At 43.4% G+C, this 15,391-nt stretch overlaps 1 long non-coding RNA gene across 1 annotated transcript; it reads left to right on the top strand.

Annotated features, from left to right (window-relative positions):
* Positions 1-487: 487 nt before the first annotated feature.
* On the top strand, positions 488-14,150 carry LOC139228626 (uncharacterized). Its single transcript, XR_011587594.1, has 2 exons — positions 488-670; positions 11,521-14,150. It is a non-coding gene; the product is annotated as an uncharacterized lncRNA (long non-coding RNA).
* The last annotated feature ends 1,241 nt before the right edge of the window (positions 14,151-15,391 follow it).

The raw sequence follows: 15,391 nt of genomic DNA, 5'->3' as shown, positions 1-15,391 counted from the left end.
CCTCAAATTCTGGTTACACCTCAGTCCCACGCTCCTGATCTTTGGGCACCCTGTGCTGGAGGGGAGTGGGCAGGTCGGAAGGCCTCCTCGTGGGCCTGCTCCTGGGCACGGCCAAGGTGGCCATTAACCAGTCCAGGCAGCGGGCGGTTGAGGGGGTTGTTCAGCCCGACTGCCTGCCTCTCTTCCGCAGTTACATTCGAGCCAGGGTGTCCTTGGAGATGGAGCACACGGTGTCCACAGTACGCTCGCGGCCTTCCACGAGAGGTGGACACCGGAGGGACTGGAGTGCATTATCACTCCCGGCAACCAAATTTTAATTTGATCTGTTTAATGTCTAAAAATATAATTTGTTCATTTGTCAGTTTTGGTGCCCCTTTAATAAGAGGGATTTGATATACAGGTTCAACAAAAAGAGTTGGGAGTGGCTTAGCCAGTCACATGATGGTCACAAAACTCAATAAAACCTCAGCCAGTTGGGTTTGGGGGATTCACGATGAGGCAGGTGGTTAAACCTATTGCTATTAAACCAACTAGTTCTTAATAGCAATGTGAATTCTTAAGCAAAGAACCCATGAAGCAAATACACTGCAGCTGCCTTCTTGAACCACAGAGGGCAGTTAAGAGTCAACCACATTGCTGTGGGTCTGGAGTCACATATCGGCCAGACCAGGTAAGGACAGCAATTTCCTTTCCTGAAGGACATTAATGAACCAGATGGGTTTTTTCATGGTCACCATTATTAATACTAGTTTTTTAATTCCAGATTTATTTAATTTTAAATTCCACAGCTGCTGTGGTGGGATTTGAACTCTTGTCATTAATGCAAGCCTCTAGATTACTTGTCTAGTAACATAACCACTATGCTACCGTACCCCAATATTGAATATAAGGGAGCATTTTTAGACAGGCCGCTGGAGTCTGAGATCAAATCAAAATTATCGCTGTTTTCTCCGACACAGAGAGCTACACACTGACTGAGAGCGAAACATTGAGGTGACTTTACCCAGGAAACTTCTTGCCCACTGAACCCGCAGACTCACTTTTTAAATAAAGGACAACTTCTGTTTGGGTTTGTGGGCCTTGCTTTGAGGAGTGCTTTAATGTTTGCTGAGGAGTTGTGCACCTGTGGGCTGACAGTTGTTTAACCAGACACCGTAACATTTTATTGTAACATTTGGGGACCCAGTGTACTGAGTGTTAGCGATTTATTGATTCATCCGATACAAGGCACCTGGAGTAATGGGGAAAGTCCTTTGTTTACAATAGGGTATGTTACTTCTAATCTCCACTAAGCGAAGGTTGGTTGAAAAACAACGTAACTTTTGTAAATTGGGACTACGAAGTTGCATAACATTAGATAGATTATAACATTATACGGCTATAACAAGATGCAAACTTAAATGTGTACAAAACATACCAAGCATGACTGGCCCAACGGCCCTTCAGTATAACATTAGGCAACTTAATGTGCAAACTTGACTATTTTGCTAATTTCTAGGCTTAAATAGGCTATATCAATTTGTTAGATGTAGCCTCCCAATAAGGAAAGAACAGTGATGTGCATTACACCATTTCATCCAACTGTTATAACTTTTATTGGTGTGCACCTGCTATTCAGACATGTTGCCTTTACCCGGTAAACTTGTCTCAAAGTGTTCTTTTTTTTACTTAATTGAATTGTTTTTTGGGGGGTTGTATGTTCAGTACAACAATTGCCTTCCACAGCATTGTTCCCCTAAACAATGATAGTGATGGTCATCGAAACCCATAGAGTAATGGTCGTGGTGAGCTCTGGTCCATTCTAAGGACTGTTGTATTCTGGTTCTTATCTTTGATTCAACTGGGAATTATCTGCTAGGTGCAAGTATTTTAGCACTTGCTCAAATGAGTGTGGCAATAGGATCGTTCATAGACTAGCGCTCCAGCAGTCGTGTCATTTGAGAAATCATCAAGATAATCAGTGCAAAGAAATTCTTCCTTTTCCTCTGTCAGTCACACAGGTGTGACTTCCTCCTCCAGTGGTCTCAGGTAACATGTTTATAACATCATGGTTCGCCTCTTCTGTAGCCAGACTCAGTGAGGCAGAGGAGCTATGCAAAATCGAAGAGAGTGATTGGGATGTCCAATTGATGTTGCTTCACAATTTTGCATATAACACAAACCCTAACAATTATCTTAGTTTAATTTGTCTTTATAGAAATATAACCACCTTTTGAATAACAAAAATAATCTTTCCAAGAAAAACATTTGCACTTTATAACTTCTGTTGTAAAATCTCTCTGAAATATTTGCCTGTTCTTCATTAGCGCTAGTGCAGATTCAGGGCAGCCCGTGGCTACAAAAGGTTGGATCCTTAACCAGGAGTTCAAATCCCAGTTTTGACTGACATTTTTACTCAATCTTCTTTGGGGGGGGATGGAAGGCAAAAAAAAAATACAATTGCCTGGGGAAATATTCAAAGCGAGACCATCACTGTCCTGACCAGGGAGGCTGGTGTATACAAGCACTGGCTCTGGTGGGGTAAAAGAAATAATAGAGGAAAATGCAGCCTTTTCCCCCATTTTAAAGAGATGAATACTAAGATAGAACTTAACTTTGCTGGCATCAAGCGTAGATAAGATTGGATTTTGTTTAAATTGGAGAATGTGGATGTTTTGAGCTCACTGCTTTCCGTTCAAATTTTTTTTAGCGTCATTAAAGATCACTGAATACTGAAAGGGTGCCTGGGCAGATGTAAACAACTATTTCCTTTTAAAAAAGTAGCAAAAGTGATGCAGGAAACTATGGACCAGTGAGTTTGACATCTATTGAGGGTAAAGTTATGAAAATCTTTATTAAGGATAAGGTCATGGAGCATCTGGATAGAAATAAAATCATTAAATATGGGCTTATCAATCTAACTTTTGAGGTGATGAAGGAGCTTGGAAGAGGTAAGACACTGGATTTGGTGCACTTGGATTTCAGTAAGGCCTTTGATATAGTTCCTCTGGGAATGCTGTCATTGAAAATAAAGAAAGCAGGAACCAGCAGAAATATGCTGCAATAGGTAAGTAATTGGGTTTTATCGGTTAGCCAGAGAGTGGTGTTACAAGGATTTTCATCAGCCCAGAGTCCCACAGGGGTATGTTTTGGGATCTAATTTGTTTATTATCCTCATAAATGATCAGGGGCTAGGAGTCACAATCACAATGGCAAAATCTTCAGATGATACAAAGGTAATGAAGTTACTGAACAGGATACGTTGCAGAAGGATTTTAATATACTTGGGTGCCCAGCAGACCGGTAGATGTGGATAAAAAAACATTTCCAAAAATGTTTGTGGAAAATGAAAAAGATCAGAGGCCCTGATCAACAATAAATTGAAGCTATTGTAACAATGCTCGCTGGCAGTGTGTAAAGCAAATCCGATGTTTTAAAAAGATCAATATTGAGTCAAAGTAGTGAGATAAACCTGCCGCTTCAGAAACCATTGGTTCAACAGGACTTCGAACACTCTGGAGAGTTCTGGTCACCTCAGTACAGAAAGGCTATTGCAGCTTTTGAAAGGATACAGAAGAAAGCAGCCAGAATAATTTGGAGGATGGAGGGATTGGATTATGAGGAGAGAGTATGGAGGAATTGGATTATGAGGAGCAATTATGCAAATGATGCGAGTTCAGCCCGTGGCAAGTGAAGTGCTGGGACATTCAAAAATTGGAAACTGGTTCTGCCAGGGCACTAATTTAAATAAATTACACTTCACTTAAAATGCTGTCGGCGTGCGTCCCTGTCGCTAAGCGTATTGACCCATGGTGGGTGGTACACTTTTTGCGGGAAACGTGTGTACGTTTTTTGTTTATTATATTGGGAGCATCGTCGGCCTTTTATCGCTTAAAAAGCAGGCGCTGTGCAGCTGAATTCCTAGATCTTTCTTCTGTATAAAATTAAACTGCCCGAAATAAGGAGAGGGAAGATATAGAAACATAGAAACATAGAAAATAGGTGCAGGAGTAGGCCATTCGGCCCTTCAAGCCTGCACCACCATTCAATAAGATCATGGCTGATCATTCACCTCAGTACCCCTTTCCTGCTTTCTCTCCATACACGTTGATCCCTTTAGCCGTAAGGGCCATATCTAACTCCCCCTTAAATATATTCAATGAACTGGCATTAAAACTCTCTGCGGTAGGGAATTCCACAGGTTAACAACTCTCTGAGTGAAGAAGTTTCTCCTTATCTCAGTCCTAAATGGCTTACCCCTTATCCTTAGACTATGTCCCCTGGTTCTAGACTTCTCCAACATCAGGAACATTCTTCCTGCATTCAACCTGTCCAGTCCCATCAGAATTTTATATGTTTCTATGAGATCCCCTCTCATTCTTCTAAACTCCAGTGAATACAGGCCCAGTTATAGAAACATAGAAAATAGGTGCAGGAGCAGGCCATTCAGCCCTTCTAGCCTGCACCGCCATTCAACGAGTTCATGGCTGAACATGAAACTTCAGTACCCACTTCCTGCTTTCACGCCATACCCCTTGATCCCCCGAGTAGTAAGGACTTCATCTAACTCCCTTTTGAATATATTTAGTGAATTGGCCTCAACTACTTCCTGTGGTAGAGAATTCCACAGGTTCACCACTCTCTGGGTGAAGAAGTTTCTCCTTATCTCGGTCCTAAATGGCTTACCCCTTATCCTTAGACTGTGACCCCTGGTTCTGGACCTCCCCAACATTGGGAACATTCTTCCTGCATCCAACCTGTCCAAACCCGTCAGAATTTTAAACGTTTCTATGAGGTCCCCTCTCACTCTTCTGAACTCCAGTGAATACAAGCCCAGTTGATTCAGTCTTTCTTGATAGGTCAGTCCCACCATCCCGGGAATCAGTCTGGTGAATCTTCGCTGCACTCCCTCAACAGCAAGTATGTCCTTCCTCAAGTTAGGAGACCAAAACTGTACACAATACTCCAGGTGTGGCCTCACCAAGGCCCTGTACAACTGTAGCAACACCTCCCTGCCCCTGTACTCAAATCCCCTCGCTATGAAGGCCAACATGCCATTTGCTTTCTTAACCGCCTGCTGTACCTGCATGCCAACCTTCAATGACTGATGTACCATGACACCCAGGTCTCGTTGCACCTTCCCTTTTCCTAATCTGTCACCATTCAGATAATAGTCTGTCTCTCTGTTTTTACCACCAAAGTGGATAACCTCACATTTATCCACATTATACTTCATCTGCCACGCATTTGCCCACTCACCTAACCTATCCAAGTCACTCTGTAGCCTCATAGCATCCTCCTCGCAGCTCACACTGCCACCCAACTTAGTGTCATCCGCAAATTTGGAGATACTACATTTAATCCCTTCGTCTAAATCATTAATGTATAATGTAAACAGCTGGGGCCCCAGCACAGAACCCTGCGGTACCCCACTAGTCACTGCCTGCCATTCCGAAAAGTACCCATTTACTCCTACTCTTTGCTTCCTGTCTGACAACCAGTTCTCAATCCACGTCAGCACACTACCCCCAATCCCATGTGCTTTAACTTTGCACATTAATCTCCTGTGTGGGACCTTGTCGAAAGCCTTCTGAAAGTCCAAATATACCACATCAACTGGTACTCCTTTGTCCACTTTATTGGAAACATCCTCAAAAAATTCCAGAAGATTTGTCAAGCATGATCTCCCTTTTACAAATCCATGCTGACTTGGACCTATCATGTCACCATTTTCCAAATGCGCTGCTATGACATCCTTAATAATTGATTCCATCATTTTACCCACTACTGAGGTCAGGCTGACCGGTCTATAATTCCCTGCTTTCTCTCTCCCTCCTTTTTTAAAAAGTGGGGTTACATTGGCTACCCTCCACTCGATAGGAACTGATCCAGAGTCAATGGAATGTTGGAAAATGACTGTCAATGCATCCGCTATTTCCAAGGCCACCTCCTTAAGTACTCTGGGATGCAGTCCATCAGGCCCTGGGGATTTATCGGCCTTCAATCCCATCAATTTCCCCAACACAATTTCCCGACTAATAAAGATTTCCCTCAGTTCCTCCTCCTTAATAGACCCTCTGACCACTTTTATATCCGGAAGGTTGTTTGTGTCCTCCTTAGTGAATACTGAACCAAAGTACTTGTTCAATTGGTCTGCCATTTCTTTGTTCCCCGTTATGACTTCCCCTGATTCTGACTGCAGGGGACCTACGTTTGTCTTTACTAACCTCTTTCTCTTTACATACCTATAGAAACTTTTGCAATCCGCCTTAATGTTCCCTGCAAGCTTCTTCTCGTACTCCATTTTTCCTACCCTAATCAAACCCTTTGTCCTCCTCTGCTGAGTTCTAAATTTCTCCCAGTCCCCAGGTTCGCTGCTATTTCTGGCCAATTTGTATGCCACTTCCTTGGCTTTAATACTATCCCTGATTTCCCTAGATAGCCACAGTTGAGCCACCTTCCCTTTTTTATTTTTACGCCAGACAGGAATGTACAATTGTTGTAATTCATCCATGCGTTCTCTAAATGTCTGCCATTGCCCATCCACAGTCAAACCCTTAAGTATCATTAGCCAATCTATCTTAGCCAATTCATGCCTCATACCTTCAAAGTTACCCTTCTTTAAGTTCTGGACCATGGTCTCTGAATTAACTGTTTCATTCTCCATCCTAATGCAGAATTCCACCATATTATGGTCACTCTTCCCCAAGGGGCCTCGCACAATGAGATTGCTAATTAATCCTCTCTCATTACACAACACCCAGTCTAAGATGGCCTCCCCCCTAGTTGGTTCCTTGACATATTGGTCTAGAAAACCATCCCTTATGCATTCCAGGAAATCCTCCTCCACCGTATTGCTTCCAGTTTGGCTAGCCCAATCTATGTGCATATTAAAGTCACCCATTATAACTGCTGCACCTTTATTGCATGCACTCCTAATTTCCTGTTTGATGCCCTCCCCAACATCACTACTACTGTTTGGAGGTCTGTACACAACTCCCACTAACGATTTTTGCCCTTTAGTGTTCTGCAGCTCTACCCATATAGATTCCACATCATCCAAGCTAATGTCTTTCCTAACTATTGCATTAATCTCCTCTTTAACCAGCAATACTACCCCACCTCCTTTTCCTTTTATTCTATCCTTCCTGAATGTTGAATACCCCTGGATGTTGAGTTCCCAGCCCTGATCATCCTGGAGCCACGTCTCCGTAATCCCAATCACATCATATTTGTTAACATCTATTTGCACAATTAATTCATCCACCTTATTGCGGATACTCCTTGCATTAAGACACAAAGCCTTCAGGCTTGTTTTTTTAACACCCTTTGTCCTTTTAGAATTTTGCTGTACAGTGGCCCTTTTTGTTCTTTGCCTTGGGTTTCTCTGCCCTCCACTTTTCCTCATCTCCTTTCTGTCTTTTGCTTTTGCCTCCTTTTTGTCTCCCTCTGTCTCCCTGTATAGGTTCCCATCCCCCTGCAATATTAGTTTAACTCCTCCCCAACAGCACTAGCAAACACTCCCCCTAGGACATTGGTTCCGGACCTGCCCAGGTGCAGACCGTCCGGTTTGTACTGGTCCCACCTCCCCCAGAACCGGTTCCAATGCCCCAAGAATTTGAATCCCTCCCTGCTGCACCACTGCTCAAGCCATGTATTCATCTGCGCTATCCTGCGATTCCTACTCTGACTAGCACGTGGCACTGGTAGCAATCCCGAGATTACTACTTTTGAGGTCCTACTTTTTAATTTAGCTCCTAGCTCCTTAAATTCTTTTCGTAGGACCTCATCCCTTTTTTTACCTATGTCGTTGGTACCAATGTGCACCACGACAACTGGCTGTTCTCCCTCCCATTTCAGAATGTCCTGGACTCGCTCCGAGACATCCTTGACCCTTGCACCAGGGAGGCAACATACCATCCTGGAGTCTCGGTTGCGTCCGCAGAAACGCCTATCTATTCCCCTCACCATCGAATCCCCTATCACTATCGCGCTCCCACTCTTTTTCCTGCCCTCCTTTGCAGCAGAGCCACCTACGGTGCCATGAACTTGGCTGCTGCTGCCCTCCCCTGATGAGTCATCCTCCCCAACAGTACTCAAAGCAGTGTATCTGTTTTGCAGGGGGATGACCACAGGGGACTCCTGCACTATCTTTCTTGCACTGCTCTTCCTGTTGGTCTTCCATTCCCTATCTGGCTGTGGACCCTTCTCCTGCGGTAAGACCAACTCACTACACGTGATACTCACGTCATTCTCAGCATCGTGGATGCTCCAGAGTGAATCCACCTTCAGCTCCAATTCCGCAACGCGGACCGTCAAGAGCTCGAGGCGGATACACTTCCCACACACGTAGTCGTCAGGGACACCGGAAGTGTCCCCGAGTTCCCACATGGTACATAATTGAGAAGCTTCTGAGAAGCTAGTAAAGAAAGTACAAATAAAACCCATATTAATGAATGTCTGTTTAAAGAAGCCGTGCCCTCATTGTGCATTATGAATGGATTTTCAAACATTAAATTCTGCAAATCTCACTTTTTTAATGTGGCACGACATGTAAGCTCTGTAATTTGGAACACAAAATGCTTTCCAAAGGCCTGTCTTGATGAATAGATTTCATTAGCATAAATAATTATAGATCCTAACTATTTGGCTGCTATCAGCTACTTTATTCATGGCGCCCTGTACTCAGCAATAGCTTAACATGGTATGGCTATTAGAAGCTATTTTTGCAGATACTACCAAACATCTACAGAAGTGAAACCAGCTTCTGGGCAGTGGTGACCGTTTCTTCATGTAGTGATATGTGAAAACATAAAGCATCTTCTGTACAGCTGTCATTTGAGTAGCTTTATTACTGAAAAACTGATTTTTATTTTTAGATCACTCACATCTGATGCTTCATGGAGTTATAGCTTTTGAAATTTTTGTTACAAGTTTTGGAGAGAAACAAAATATATGCTTTAGGTCGGAAAAACGAACATAGAATTAAATCATGACTCAAAAAATGTTAAGGATGAAGTTTTAGATGGATTCTCTGACTTTAAATAACTTGTAGATTAATTGTGAAAGGTCTGAAATGTAAATGTTTTTCTTATTTTGAGGCGATATAGAATGTCATTGTAGCAAAAATAGAAATTTAAAGGTTGGTAATTTGCTCGGAGCTGCACGGAGTTTCTGTTGGACTTCCTGCGAAGCACCAAGGAAATTCCCAAACCATTGTTTTATTTTTGTTTCAGCCGTGGCTCAGTGGGCAGCACACTCACCTCTGGGTCAGAATGTTGCGGGTTCAAGTCCCACTCCAGAGACTTGAACACAAAAAAATCTAAGCTGACACTTCATTGCAGTACTGAGGGAGTGCCGCACTGTTGGAGGTGCCGTCTTTCAGATGAGACATTGGGCCCAAGTTTGCCCCCAGGGTTAGAACGGCGTATCTCCGTGTGGTGAGCCGACTTTTTAGAACAGAAACGGCACCTATTATTTACCTTGGTATTCTCCCCTCCGTCCGGTCGATCCAGGCCCTTCGCGCAGCGTAGCAGAACGCATGGAGGGCGGAGTCAGGGCGTTAGAGTGTGCGCGCATGTGCAGTAGCTCCTCGCCCCCGAGGCTGCGTGGGAGGGGCCCGAAGCACGCCGCCCCTAGCCCTGGTCAAATGGCTCCCCGGGAGAAGATCGGACTCGGCCCCCACCTCCCTCTTCCCATTCAGCCGTTCTCCCTCCTCCCCCCTCCTCTTTTTCCCCCCCCCCAGCCCTCTCCTCGCTGGCAGAGACACTGGGGGGGGGGGGAGCCCATCCCAGCATGCTGTTGGAGGGCTCCTAGTGCTGCAGTCGGTGAGTAGAAACTTAATTTTTTTTAATTGATTTTTTAATTATTTTTTTTGATTGATTTATTGGTTGGTTTATTGATTTATTTATCACTTATTATTGATGATGGCTCTTTATTTGTAAAAGTGAAGTGTTTAATGTTTGTAAACTTCCCTCCCCCCCAACCCTGCTATCTCTCTTTCCCTACGCCTGATTTATAAGTGTAGGCAAGGTTTTTCTGAGCATACAGCAATCTACACTTACTCCATTCTAAGTTAGTTTGGAGTAAGTTTTCACTGCCTAAACTTGCAAAACAGATGTAAGTGGCTGGACACGCCCCCTTTTGGGGGAAAAAAAAAATCTGTTCTAAAATGGAACTATTCTAACTCACTAGAACTGGAGCAAACTAAATGCTGAGAATTGTAATTTCTAAGATGCTCCATTCTAAACTAGTTGCTCCAAAAAAATAGGAGCAACTCAGGCCGAATCTTGAGCCCATTAAACCGAGGCCCTGTTTGCTCTCTCAGGTGGATGTAAAAGATCCCATAGCACTAATTTGAAGAAGAGCAGGGGAGTTATCCCCAGTGTCCTGGCCAATATTTACCCCTCAATCAACATAACAAAACAGATGATCTGGTCATTATCACATCGCTGTTTGTGGGAGCTTGCTGTGTGCAAATTGGCTGCCGGGTTTTCTACATTACAACAGTGACTACACTCCAAAATTATTTCATTGGCTGCAAAGCGCTTTGGGACATTCGATGGTGGTGAAAGGCGCTATATAAATGCAAGTCTTTCTTTTTCTTCGCATATGTTTACCCGAGTCACTTATTTCAAAATGTTGGCTGAACCTTACATTAGTTTAAAATGGTTGACTTCTATTTGTGAGACTAGACAGCCCCTTATTGATCAGGGTATAGGCTTTATTCGGTCCAGGGTCACTGGGGGCATTAAAAGGCTAATTTATATATTCTGCAGCCAGCAACTATTTGTTGAAATGATGTCGTAAGTGCAGGCTGGAAAGCATTCTATACTTCCCTGGACACGCAGGCAGCTTTCTGAATGTTGTGATGTATGAATATGGTTTCCCAAAACATAACCCAATAGAAATGTGTTTTGTGGGGACGATATGGCCGCCTGTTGACTTGCTATATAACTACCTTATCAATTATGTAGGATCTGTAATCTCATCGAAGCTGGCAGGTAAAGCAGTACTTCAGATAGTCTGAGATTCTGCAGTACAAACAGAATTCCTGAGACACTGCAGGAACCTCAGTTGAGCAACGCTTCAGCAGAAAGGGCCATCATAAATATTGTACAAGAAGGGATTTGAATGTGAAGTTAGGAGGAGCACTCCTGCATTAAAGCAGGAATTTGGGCGTGATTTAATTTCTAGACTCATTTCTTTTTCAAATGAAGCTGTTGGTTGCTTTGCAGCTAAAATGTGTACTTGTCCAGGAGGAGAGCTCGGGATTGAGTTTCAAAAGGTATTGCTTTAATCAACAAAATTATTCAAAATATCAAAATAGTTCAGAATAATCAAAATAGGAATTTGTAAGTTCGAGTCTACAACAAGAAATAGTCCGAGGGTTACACCCAGGGGACGAATAAATAACGGTCAGAAACAGTAGATCGGTATCAAAATTATATTAACACTTGTGAAGATCTGGACTGTCGTGATCGACTGTTTTTATTAGTCAGAGCCACTGCCTGAAAATAATGCATTTTTATTTGTTCTCAGGACGTGGATGGCATCGACGCGGCTGGAATTATTACTTTTTTCTACGTACCTTAAGACGATGGTGGTGGGTCTTCTTGACAACAATTGTTGCCTAGCACTGAGTGGCGTGCTAGGCAAGTTCACAGGACATTAAGAGTCAACCGGTGTGTAGTTCAAGAACCGTGCGAAGGCCAGACATGGTAGGGATGGTAAATTACTTTTCTGAGGCACATTAGTGAACGAGTTGGGTTCTTACAACAATCTGGAAGCTTTCATGGTTAGATGTCCTGCTACAGCAAGTTCTGGTCCAATAACCACAGTTTGTGTTCATCAGTGTACCTAAGAACAAAGAAGTGGAAAGCTGGAATGGCATTATACCTTCTTAATTATAAGGAACATTCAAATCTTGCTAAACCTCACACACTGCTGATACTGCTCAGTGTGTCTTTTCTGCATCAGAGAAAGGACGTACAATCTTATACTCCGACTTACTGCAAGTCCCCAGGGTATTAGCAGTCACTAGCAGCAATGAAAATATCGAAAAATAACGTCCAATTTGAGTTGATTGCTCTGAGTTTTCCCACAAGTAATCTACACTCTGGATGAGTGGGAAGAGAAACTATTATGGCATTTGTTCAAAACTCTGGAGCCAATTGAAGATGATGTGTGAATTGTCCAGCTTAGTGAAAAAAATAACTAACCAAAGGCACACCTGTCACCTTTATGTACAAGAAAAAACGTTTTCGATATGAATGGTTAGGCATAGTTCTACAGTTGGCCAAAAGCAGAATGGCAAAGAAGAATCTTCAGGAGATGCTGAAGACAGGGAGAGGGTGCTAGAATTGGATACAATCTGATTTAAACTGAAAGATTTTACAAAGTTAAATATTTTTAAGAAGATTTCAAATTTCTCCATATTATTAAGGACTAGGCTGACATTGAAATAATAGTTAAAAGCACACTCATTTTATACTATGGACATGTCAGGGGTCAAATGCGTCTTGAAGTCAATGGAAAAGAACATGGAGTGCGGTGTAAAACGGGCTGCAGCTTAGATGTGAATCATACTACTGGCAAAAGTCAGTTTCCCCTCCATCATGTCAATTTGCCTAAGCATCTCTTCTGCTCTGAACGGTGACTGACGTTCTACTCAATGTGCAAACCCATTTCAATATAAAGATTTCTCAAATAAAGTTTGAGATCAAGCATTTGACAACAAAGTTAATTTGATACGGACTAGTCCTGTTAGCCAGAGCCATCCAACCTAGTGAAGGCCAATCCACCTATAAATTCAACGGAATGTCTGAATTGCTGGGGCTCCTCAAGGCTGAGCCAACAATGCCTTCTGTTCAAAAGTCTTCAATGGATGACTGCATCCCTCATAAAGCTGGAGTCTTTATTGAAGGATAACAATGAATTTAATAAAACGTGCCTGAATAGTGTTCACAGCTGGAAGCCAGCAGGCCAATGAAATCAAAGGTGCAGGATCGTATGAAGCAATTCTTCTGGTTTTGTCATCCGATGTGCTTCAGTCTGTATTTAAGAACATGGAGATTTGATACAATCCACAAAGGACTATAGAGAAGAAAATGCAATGGAGACTAATTTGTAGCTTGAGATGTTTAACCTGGAAAAAATTGACATTAACAAGAAAGGTCCACCCCATAACTTGGATGCATGTGTTTCGCTGCACATATCTATCATTTGTTGTAAGCGATATATCCAATGAAAGTTTGTACATACCAAGTTAAATCCAGTTACGCTTTGATGAGTGTTCTGCGGATCATAAAAATACAGTTGTGCAACAATAATCACAAGCAAAAGGTGGGTCTCAAAACCCTCTTTCAAATGCACACTGATATTGGCAAAGTTCTGTCAAAATGCAAGGCTCAGGACCAGTCGAACACTGATAATTTTAAGACTTTATTAGCAAGGAATGCAGCAAGTTCCAGTGTGGTTTCTATTGTCATGGAAGTCCTCGTTAGAAAATGTGAAGATAACCTTGGAGGCCCTGGAATAATCAAAGTACAAGTTGGACCTTCCTTATCCAGCACCACCCCTCGTCCGGCATGATTCCGGGGGCGCATGCGCAGAACATGGCCGACCTCCACCCCGACTTTGGGGCCGCGCTGTCATTCGTCCCGCCGAGGGCCCGCTGACACTCGGCCCGCTGGGGCTGCGCCGACACTTCAGGCCTACCCGGGACGCCGACCTCCTCCTCACCCCACCCCCCTCAGGCCGCTGATCTCCCCTCATCCGGCAAAATCCCTTATTCGGCACAGGCCAGGTTCCGAGGGTGCCGGATAAAGGAGGTTCAATCTGTACGCTCCAATTAATTGTGGTCAATTATTCGGTGGCAGGTAACAGGTGACGCATTCAATCTCCATTCTCGCTTTGCAGAATGTGCCAGTGTTTTTTCTCACGTACCCTATTCCATTTGACAAGTACATTTTTCGCATGTGGAAATAGATACTGAGATAATACACGAGCCACAACCTCAACTAAATACTTACTGGATGACGTAAAGTTACTGCTTAATGACAACAAAGAATCTTTTAACAAAGATGTGAGGAATTCAGGAAGTTGGCAGCCTTTAGCCGTTATCTGTGCTCTTCATTAAATGGTATCTAACTGACTCTCAAAAACTGAAACATTCTATACCCGCAGTTATTCAGCACCTTTCTGGTTCTTCTCAGTTTAAGTTTCTGGGCACAATTCCCCAAGATTTTTGAAATATTCCAAAAAGATAGGGAATCTTTCAGCCTGCCTCAAAAACCTAAACATTGACGCTGCCGATTAGTCAGTTGACATACCTCACACTGTCTCGATAAAGGGAAAGGGTGATGCCACAAATATAAAACACCTGGGCTAGAATTTCCAAACAATCCGCCAGCGCCCGATTGCTGCCCAAAAGACCACTAAGATTCCCAACATTATCGTCGGTGAAAAATTCCCCCCAAAAAAGGAAAAAAATCCGCCCAACGAAAAAAATGGGCTTTGCACCCCGATTCTCGGCGAGCAAGTGGAATCTTGGGCCGATTGGGTGGTTCTTAAAGAAATTGGACAATAATGAATAAATTTACACTGAGGCTATGGCTCGGGCCTAGGAGGAGAAAAACGCAAAGTATTTTTTCAAAAAACATAAAATAAAAAATTATAAAAACAATCTCGGGACCCTTTTCATTTAAATCATTCGAAGAGAATTTTTAAATAATTAGTAAAAAAACAATTACTTAACTTTTTCCTGCAGGGCTACTCATCTACCGCCCAGCACCACCCAGCTCCGCTGATTCTCGTGGGCGTTTTTTTTTAATACTTAGGTACGGGTCACCGCTGAGCCAAAAATCAGACCAGGGCAAACTGTGGACAGTGTACGCTGGCAGTCCGCTCTCCAGTGGTACTTCGAAATCACCAGCGGAACTTAGCTGGGGAATTCCTCGGCAACACGGTTCTCACCGGAAATGGCCAAAACCGCCGAGAAACCAGGCGGTGGACCAGTGGAAATTCTAGCCCCCTAGGGAGTTTGGGATGAGATCAAGAATGCAGGAAACCACCAAGGGTGGCAAGCACAATGACCATGGGTGCTGTCCACATCTCAGCAGCTTGTTTAGGCAAGTCCTGTCCTTGATAACGTCCTCCAGAATTCATCATCATAGGCAGTCCCTTGAAATCGAGGAAGACTTGCTTCCACTCTAAAAGTGAGCTCTCAGGTGGCTGTACAGTCCAATACGTGAATTACAGTCTGTCACAGGTGGGACAGACAGTGGTTGAAGGAAAGGGTGGGTGGGAAGCCTGGTTTGCCACACGCTCTTTCCGCTGCCTGCGTTTGATATCTGCATGCTCGCGGCGATGAGACTCAAGGTGCTCAGTGCCCTCCGGATGCTCTTCCTCC

Source organism: Pristiophorus japonicus, chromosome 18, assembly GCF_044704955.1.
Source record: "Pristiophorus japonicus isolate sPriJap1 chromosome 18, sPriJap1.hap1, whole genome shotgun sequence".
Lineage (NCBI taxonomy): Eukaryota > Metazoa > Chordata > Chondrichthyes > Pristiophoridae > Pristiophorus > Pristiophorus japonicus.
This window is presented reverse-complemented; position numbering and strand designations above follow the sequence as displayed.